The sequence below is a fragment of the Halichoerus grypus genome, chromosome 5 (assembly GCF_964656455.1).
Source record: "Halichoerus grypus chromosome 5, mHalGry1.hap1.1, whole genome shotgun sequence".
Lineage (NCBI taxonomy): Eukaryota > Metazoa > Chordata > Mammalia > Carnivora > Phocidae > Halichoerus > Halichoerus grypus.
In genome coordinates, this window is record NC_135716.1 from 25,061,224 (window position 1) to 25,071,447 (window position 10,224).

The 10,224-nt window shown below is 36.4% G+C and overlaps 1 long non-coding RNA gene across 1 annotated transcript in view; it reads right to left on the reverse strand.

Moving 5' to 3' along the window:
- The window catches only part of LOC144381711 (uncharacterized), a 160,574-nt gene extending 151,265 nt beyond the window's left edge, over positions 1–9,309 (reverse strand). The window contains exon 1 of the long non-coding RNA XR_013447481.1: positions 9,247–9,309. This is a non-coding gene — a long non-coding RNA (uncharacterized LOC144381711). The remainder of the gene's footprint in view (positions 1–9,246) is intronic.
- Positions 9,310–10,224: the final 915 nt, after the last annotated feature.

Here is a 10,224-nt window from a genome sequence, read left to right on the forward strand (position 1 = left end):
GATTCACAGGAAGACACTGATTGAGAGATGTTCAGAAAACAGAAAAAAGGGAAAGGTGAGAGAAATGGAGAAATCAGGCATAACTTCTAGGTTTCTGCCTTTTCTGCTGGCTAGGAAGCTATGATTCAAATTTCTAGACTTCAGTTGTAAAATAAATAAGAAAAGAGATGAAAAACACAATAAAAATAAGGAGAAATAATTGAAATATTATCATCATAACACATTAATTTCAAGAACTACTGTATTCGACTACTTAAAACTGATTCCGGTTTTAGTTTGAAAACCAGTCTGGTTATCAGTAAAGCTAGGTAGATATTTAGTAATATTGAAAAAGTGGAGTCTGCTATGGTTTACTAACCTGAGAACCAGCAGTGCATCCATTAAATTATATTAAGACCCCAAAAGGTCTTCCTCATTCTCCATAAATGAATTATGAATAAAACAAAACCAAAAGCTGTTTAAGAGATAACAAGAATTAAAGAATTTCCAGCAGATGGTACCAGCTGTGCACATTTAATTCCAGCTCAAACAATCTGCCAAACAGTTAGACAGAACTGCTTTTGCACGGGAAATTGGAGTGTCTTGGAGCCAAGGAAGAAATCGGGGAGTAGTCTTTCTGGCATTAGTTTCAAACCTTTTATTATAATTAATGTTGGTGGACACAGACCTTCTTCTCTGTACCATGCACATTTCCTCTCTTTCTCTCTCTGGCATATATGCACATGCACATATATACACATACACGCACCAGTGTTTCCATCAATTAAATAGTAAGTAAACTCAGAGAGTTGTCTAAATGTTATATACCAGGCATTTGGCAAATATATATTAAGTGTATAGTAGGAAAAGGGTTTATTGTGGACATTTTAAAGATATATTATAAATACTAGCGTGTTCAACATATTTATAAAGACATTAACTGTAAATAACAAAGCAAAAGGAAAGGAAGGCAGTAATAAATGTCACAAGATAATCTATAGATTTAAAAAAAGAGAGAAATGCTTAAAGTCCATTGAAATGGACAAATGCCTGGAGATAATTAGACCTGAACTCTGCATTGATGGAATTTGGATAGGCTAATAACAGATAAGCAAGTATTAAAGGCCAAGAGAGCAACTTTGTGGATACAAATACATTCACAGTGTGCATTGATCAGAATGGACTCAGTAGATTGAGAAAGTATCCATGAATGGGTTTGTCTATGAGATTTAAGACCATCAATTTATCCTGCAGATAATAATAATGGAGAGCCATGAAGGTTGTTTGAGAGGGTAAAAGCCATGATGAAATGATATACTCAGTGCCTGATAGAATAGAGCAGAAGCTGCAAGCCTGAAGACAGTAGGGTAAATGGGAGGTCACTGTAACAACGTGCGCATGAGCTAACTACTACCCAGCTCAGATGATGGCCGTAGAATATATGGATAGGGTCACAGCGGAATCTAATATATAGGATACATTTTCAGATACTAGTATTTGACTCTACCACAAACGTAAGAAAGAAAGAGGTGTAAAAATGAGTTTTTGACTCTGAGCAGTTGGGATAAAAAAGTCAGTGGTTACAGAGAAGTTCAATCTGAAGAAGCAAATTTGGGGAGGGAGGAATATATGGAAGAGGATGAGCACAATGTTGAGTCTGAGATGTTAAGAGAACAAAATATACACGGCTAGGGCTCAAGCTGGGGCTTGAGAGCTCTAAATCAGACACAGATTTAAATAAAACTTATTCTAAAGGAGGTGATAGTCATAAGAATACATAAGTATTTTGAAATAAAGAAGTATTAATGAAATCTTTTAGAGGTCTCAAAATTATCCAGTGGGGAATGCTCCCATTTAGGATGGGGATAGGAAGAAGAGCCCATGGGGAACCCATGGGGAGGAGGGAGAGAGATGACAGGTATCAGAGATCAAATTGGAATCCAGTAGTCATGATCATGATTAGTTTCCTAGCACTGCCATAACAAATTACTGGAAACTAGTCTTAAAACAACAGAAATTTATGCTTTCACAGTTTGAAATCAAGATGTCAGCAGGATGGATTCCTTCTGGAGGCTCTGGGGAGACTTCATTCCGTGCCTCTCTCTTAATTTCTGGTGATTGCCAGCACTCTAGCATTCCTTGACTTGAACATTCATCATATTGGTTTCCTTTTTCTTTTCTTTTTTTTTTTTTTTTAAAGATTTTATTTATTTATTTGACAGAGAGAGACACGGCGAGAGAGGGAACACAAGCAGGGGGAGTGGGAGAGGGAGAAACAGGCTTCCCGCTGAGCAGGGAGTCCGATGCGGGGCTCGATGCGGGGCTCGATCCCAGGACTCTGGGATCAGGACCTGAGCCGCAGGCAGACGCTTAACGACTGAGCCACCCAGGCGCCCTTGGTTTCCTTTTTCACACTGAGTTCTCCTCTGTGTCCTTGTGCCTCACGTCTCTCACTTGCCATGGATTTAGGGTCCACCTTAAATCTAGGATAATCTCATCTCAAGATCCTTATCTTAGCCACACCTGCAAAGTCTTTTTTTGTTTTAAAAATAAAGTCACATTCATAGGTTTCGGGGATTAGGACTTGGAAATATCTGGGGGCAAGGGAGTTCACTATTCAACACATTAAATGAAAAGGTAAGGAGTGATAAGCATAAAAGGTAACTTCTTATACTATCACACCTCTTGAGAGAGTTGACAAAAACTCTGTGAGGTAAACAGTTATTCCCATTTTATAGATGGAAAAATTAAAGCTCCTTCCATTATTAAAAAGTTATAGCATTCTTACCTAAAGGCATCTTCAATCCTAGTTTGTTTATCTTAATGGTCTTAGTGCATGTTGTTCCAGATTTAGTAAAGCATTTATTTAAGCACTTTTCCTTTGGGAAGGAAGAATTTATGTTCATTCATCATATTCTTTCTTCCCACCTTCTACTAATTAATGAGAGCACAAGATTTCTAACCAGAAATAGACTTATTTATTGTTATTGTTTGTTGTTTCTTTTGTCATTGTTGTTGTTTACTTTGATTGTGTGTTGATTGTTCGGGGTTTAATTTAGGAAAGGGCAAAGCTATTTGGGAAAAATAAGGATCAATATTCTTTTCCTGTCAGAAGAACACCCTGAAAAATTGAAATGGACAAACGGAAGATCACATTGCAATTGTTGGATAGCTTACCCTCCTAAGAGATGCTACTATTGTATCCAAATAGAAGTTTTATGTCATGCCATAGAGTCAGGGTTCATTCAAGCCTACTCCAGACATGTGAAGTCTCCCAAAATTCAAATTGGTGTTCATATATTGGATAATGATGTAAATTCTCTGTGCATTTGCAAATACAGCATTTCTTTATAGTGTTACTGTATGTAACCAAAGACAAAAATATTCTAGATCTAACCACAGATTTATATGATATATTAATTAATATTAATTTTATATATTATATATTTTGTTATTTATTATATACTTTATTTATATTCATTATATAATTTAATAATTATTGAACCTTATTTAGTATATTTACAATAAATACCTGATGATTTCAATCAACTTGAAAGGTTAAATTGATTCATTTTATAAACCACTGCATACAAACTAACAAAACAAATTGATTTGCTGATTCAATGAAACAATCTATCGATTAAGTTGTTTAAAAATGTGCCACTGGAGGTTTATTTGAACTGGCCAATCATTATGATCTACTAAATAAAAAAAAATGTAGGTAATATTGACAAGAGTTCTTATTGTCTTCCAATCCCCACTTCTCCCTGCTAATTTCACCTTTCTGGCCTCCTCTATCATGTCTTTTCTAAAAGTATCAGGTAACCTAACTAACTAAATCCTAAATATGCTTATAGCTTTTCTAGCTTGTAATATTTCTGGAAAACAATAGCTCCACCAAGATTTTTTGTGTCAGATATCCCCAGACGATTCTAGAATGGCTCAAATGTATTTCCCTTACTTGGTGTTTTCTCCAATTCTCCCAGCTATAAATAATTTCCCACTATCTTGGCGTTTTATAGGCATCTCTTTTAAAGTGGTTATACTACATTGATAGTCACTATTGTTACCTGGGAATGTATTCTACCCCTTCTGTTGCATTGTAAGCTCCTTGGAAATAAGGTGTAATTCTTGTTTTTTGTGTCCTTGCAATAGGAACTCAAAATGATTTCTTAAGTAAATGAACAAACACACAGATGAAAATGATACTTGGTATCACAAAAAGTGAAGATGGAATTGATCCCTGTCCAGATGGGACAGATATTTGTACTTACAATCCAAATTGGATTATGTGTAGTCAAAATGCATTGATTTTCTTTCCTTTGGTGGCCAAAATGATCCTTTTAAGTCAAGGTCACAGTTATCTTCCTCTGAGGAACGGATGCTTATATTTTTTGGCTTCCTGCACTCTTATTCTGGGAAATATTTCAACACTTGTTAATTTTAGATAAATTTGAAAAACCAATGAAATAACAGTATTGTTAGTGATTACTTGGGAAGCTTAAGCTTTGGATCAAAATATGTAGTCGTGAATATTCATACTCTTTTTTTTTTAAGTAGGATCCATGCCCAACTTGGGGCTTGAACTCAGGACCCTGAGATCAAGAGTCAGATGCTCTACCAACTGAGCCAGCCAGGCACCCCAAATATTCGTACTCTTATGGTACAGATACAAGTACATGTATACACATATTTGGATTACAGACTTTAAATTTGTGAAACCTCCAACAATATTATCATGAATGGTTCCTCTAATTTAAGACATAAATATTTAGAAGAAAATAACTTCATAATTATATTTACAAAAAATTAATGAATTCTGCTTTATCACCAGCAAAATCACTTCACTATCTTGTGAAAGGAAATTCCAGGCACAGGTGTCATGTACTTGCCTTCTACCTGTGGGCTGTATTTTGCTTAGCTGGGGCTTCTAGGATTATGATTAAATATAACTTAAAAACAAATAATGCAGGACGCCTGGGTGGCTCAGTCAGTTAAGCTACTGACTTGATTTACGGCACCAGTGGTGATCTCAGGGTCATGAGAATGGAGACGGGCTCTGTTTTGGGCATGGAGCCTGCTTGAGAGTCTCTCTCCCTCTCCCTCTGCCCCTTGTTCCCCACTCTCTCTCTCAAAAATAAATAAATAAAATAAATAAATAAATAAATAAATAAATAAATAAAATAAAATAAAATAAAAATAGAAACAAAGAATGCACCTTTCTAGAACTAACTTTCAGTTGTAAAACTCTTTACTGCTAGTTTAGATTTCTCAGCAAAATTCCATAAAATGGATGTTTAAGTAGATAAATGAAGCAAAATATAAAGAAGGTCTCATACATGCTACCTACTCTATGATAGACTAAAAAGCTACAAAATAAAATGTATTAGTGGTTTTACTGTACTTTGAATATTTGAAAATATGCATTTACCTCAAAAAATTATAATCAATTTTGAAGATTAGCAGAGAATATGTGGATGATAATAAAGTCAGAGTACTGAATTTCTAAGAGATAATAATGAGCTTATTGGCAGATAACTTCAGGGTGTGATATCAAATATGCATTGCATTATGATAGCAACTTTGATAGATTTGGTATCTTTTGAAATATGCACTTTTGATTTATGTTCTCTAAATATTTATATATTCTCAAGTGCATTGAGGCTGATATCATGTAACTATTAGAGTTAAAGAAATGATGATAAAAAAGATCTTCTACACTGGGAATTGAGATTTATTCAAATCATGTCAGCAAAACAACTTTATTACTCATGAAAAGAAGAGACTGGGTTATCCTGATTGTTCAGCAAAGCCTCTTTTTGCTTAACTTTTAATTTCTATTCCTTTACACAGAGACAAGCTAAGTGATGTAAGGCCCAGGGTTAGCAGAAGAGTGAAATACACCCCAAGACAAACAGAAAGATCTTTAAAGATTCGCTCAGTTCTTATCTTTTTTGTTTAAGGCCACATATCCCCTAGCTATTCATCATGGTTCATTTCTTTCAGGAAAATGGGCTCATACAGCTTATATTTAACTATCAATATACTATATATTACACTGCCTTTAGTTGGTAAACACCAGTTAAGAAAATTTGAATGGTAATGTACTAAATTTATTACATACGTGACTCAGGTCAAATATAAGTTGTTTTTTTTTTTTTATGGAGTCAAAATATGGTTTGTATGGATACACCAATAGACACTGCCTTCAGTTTTAAGGGTTTTCCATTGTCTCATTTTTAAAAATTATTACCCTTATGTGACATAGAAACTTCAGTCTCTGACCTTCTTAATATGGCTAGAGCTTAAAAGATGGAAATACCTGTTAAGCCTCACTCTTAATGAAATCAGAAGAGGAGTCAGGACGTAAGAGGAATGAATGCCTAGGAAGGCACACTTAGTAACACTTCCACGAGGCTCATCTCCACCTCTCAGGAATATCTCCTGATTAATAGCAGGACAGATACTTTTATCTACCTGATAATTTGTATTCTTAAATATGATTGTTTAAAGACAAATTATGTTATCATGATCATTAGATCTCTTTCTTTTCTCCTCAACCAAAAAGGGACTATTGCAAATCGAGGAAATGTATAGACTTGAATTAGATTTCCCTCATTTTCCTAGATTCAACATTTAAATTCAAATGTTTTATTTCCCAGGGGCTGGGGAGGTCAGACAGGATGAATCTAAGAATGGACACTTGTAGAAAAAATGAGTTCCTCCTTTTCTCCTACTGTCCTGGCAATGCATTCTATATAAAAAATGCAAACAAACAGGGAAAGGCCTGCTTGATTATTTATAAATCATTAGCATTTTTATTTTACCCTAACTAGTTTTTCTCCCCCACAGAACCACAATTTGAACTTGAGCTTTTTATCTCTGTAATCAGAGGACATTCCACTCTAACAGGCAGGAATATTCTAGACAATGATCTTCATGTAAACCTGTTTGTCTGTGACATAAATTTAAAAAACACTTTCTAAGTTCCTAACTTTGTTAAAGGTATATATACTTCTTTTCAAAATTGAAGGTAACCTCTTACCAATTCTTTGTTGCTTTTTCTCTGTGTACTTACTATGTTTTGATCATTTTTATGTGATATTACCACTATGATACTAAAACAGAGTAAATACATATTGAGCTCCTGGCTTAGTATGATGTGATTTTTGAAAAGCTGTTTATTTTTCTCCCTTTTAAGTGACAACTCCGTTTTAAGATCAAACTTAATTTTATTTCATAAGTATTTTGGGGGACTGAAAAAGAATGGCAATCTGACACTTCTAGTTTAAAGAACCCATCTATTTCTGATCTAAACTTTTTTTAAAAGCTGTCAAGGGTACTTAATCATTGTGATTGGCTTGATGATCCTTGCCAAGTCACTTCCTTCCTTAATGTGTATGTGAGAAGATCAATGGGCTCCAAGAAGTAAAAAAAAAATAATATGAAAGGGGGTTGGGCTGGTGGTAGTAATTAACTGACAAATACAAAATAAAAAAAAGATTTTTATATGTGTACACACATATTTTAAAAATTGATCACCTTTAAATTAATTTATAATCTTTGATTTTCTATAATGATACAGGTAAATTGATATACAAATTATATTTTTGTTATTAGAATATTTTAAAACAAGCACCTTTGGGTGCTAGCATAAGACAGTACAAGTGGGCAAGCATATTGATTCAGAAATTGGATATTATAGGTTCATAGTTCATCTTAGTTATATTACATCTGGCAAGGCAAGATAGTTAACTTTGTGTATCAGTTCCTTCAACCATAAAATGAGGATATTTGTAGTACTTCTCTTAGCAAGCTGTAATGAGATTGAGTAAGATATGCCATGTAAACATTACAGAATGCTGGGCATACAGTAAGCACTTAATGTTTGCTATTATGTTAGCTATTTTTTAAGTCTTCTTTTTCTAACAGTTTTAAGGGAATCTATGTATAACTGTGCTGCTTTCCTACAAATTAGGTGATATAGATGATTTCTTCCTCCCAAATTTACACATTGTATTTTTCCTTCTGGAGAAATTGAGGGATTTCTCATCCAGAATTTTGGCTGATAATGTTATGTTTCTGGAATACCTTTGGAAATGCTCCCTTGGAGAGGAGGCTGCTTAGCATGAAAGACAAAAGTGTGATCCAGCACTAAATGTATTGGATTAAATGTCAGTACTCCTGATGATGACTTTGACTAAACCACTTCATTTCTCCATGCCTTAACTATCCTCATCATATAAAATATGACTTCCCACGTCTGGGAATCCAGAAAATGTGGGTAAAACAATGGTTCATGATTTGTGGTGAGCTCTAAAAACTAAGAACTGCAGTATTGTTCAATGTATTATGAGCTGCTAGATAAATCTTTTAACAACTTCACATTGGAATGATAGGCAGGATTCATTTAGGGACACATAATAATTGAATTATTGGAGTAGCATGTTTGAAAATAAACATCGGAAATTGATATCTGAGTAGCAGTCATGATGGTCCCATAGTGAAAGTTTATTTTTGCACCATAATTCCTGTTAAAATACTTCTGACTTTTGAGAAATAAAAGTTTTTTGGTTTAGAGTCCTCCTGTCTGGATATATAGCCATGAGTTCAAACTGATTGCATACACCCAAGATTTTTGTTTTATTTTAATAAAATGCATATTCAGTTAAAGTGATTAACCTCTTCACACTCAGAGGGTTTTGACAATGTCTTAAGTCCAAGGACCTGTTTGCATCTAACTCCTTGTTCAATCCAGCATAGGCAACAACAACAGCCACACACCGTGACATCTTGACTAAATCCAGTGCTAGGGCCGCTACCAAGGTGTCTCAGCAAGCTAATGACGTTTTTTAGCGCTGATCTCCCCAATCGCGGTCTAGTCCCAACCCTGCCACCCACTCCCCTTCGAAATCTGCATATTCGGACAATAGAAGAAAGCACTGGTGGGAAGAAACAATATTCTGCCACACCGCCCTTAACGTAGCTCTCCGAATTTAATGAGGTCGATTGGGCATCGACAGCTTCTGCCTCTTGCTAAGTACGGCTCCTTACCCAGAAGAGGAATCCCTCTCTAGTACACACACGTCTGAACACATGCATGCACAGGCATATATACTGCACAAACACATTTGGGAAAACACCCAAGCACAAAAAAATCACACCTTCCCGCATCTTCCATAAACACACACTCTTACCCTTCACAACTGCACACACACACGCACATACTCCTGGGGGACTCACAGACCCACACAAAATGCCACGTACCCAAAGAGCTTAGAATCCTTCCTATGCCCGCAGATTGAGCCCACTCAACACGCTCCCCTATAGAGACACTTGCAGTGTGCCCACTTCCCGGAGCAGAATTCCCTCCAGATGGAACAACGTTGCTCCCCCTGAGCCGGCAGTTTCGCGTTGTGCCCAGGGACAAAAGCTGACCAGGGTGATCTTGGGGTGCATGGGACGGGAGCCATCATTTGTGGACAATGTGGAGAGATGCTAACTCAAATTGGGCAGTCCTCTTGACCAAGCCCTGCGGATAGATGCTAATCCCCTGATAGCCTTCAGCAAACAAATGGAGCCAGGAACCGTTGCAATTATCTATTCCATAACCAGTGCTGCAGCCCTCCCTCCCTCCCCCCCCCAGATGGGATGAGATTCCAGAAAAGTCAGATCATCAATCCGGCGCCTAATCTAAGGAACTTGCGGTTTGTTAGATCTGGGCCAGGATCAGCCAAAAAAGATTAAGAAATCGACACACAGGAGCAAAACGCGCTTGTGTCCGGACACAGCTCCCCTACACCGTGGGATGAAGGAAATAGGATCCGTAATAAATGTGAAAAAGCAGCGAGTGACTGAGCGATGGCCAGTAGATGGCGCAAGAACTCTTCCCTTGTACAGTGTTAACCCTTGAGTGGTGGGTGGAGCGGCCAAGTCCAGATGTATAGATACATACATAGTACGTTTTGAAAGAAACCCTCCATTTACATATTTGGGACTGATTCAGAATTAAGACAAATGAGTTTGTTCTAGATAACTACCACAGATAAAGTAGTTTAACAGTAGCACACAGTAGCTGAAAAGCGGCTGGGGAGGATGAAAGGGCGAACTATTTGGGGAAATGACTGGCTCCCTCTCCACCTCCTCCCCGCCCTGGTCACGGATAAAATCGGTTTACCGAATCATGGAAACCTGATTATGGGTTTACACGTAGGCATTTGAATATGTAAATTCATGTGTGCAAAT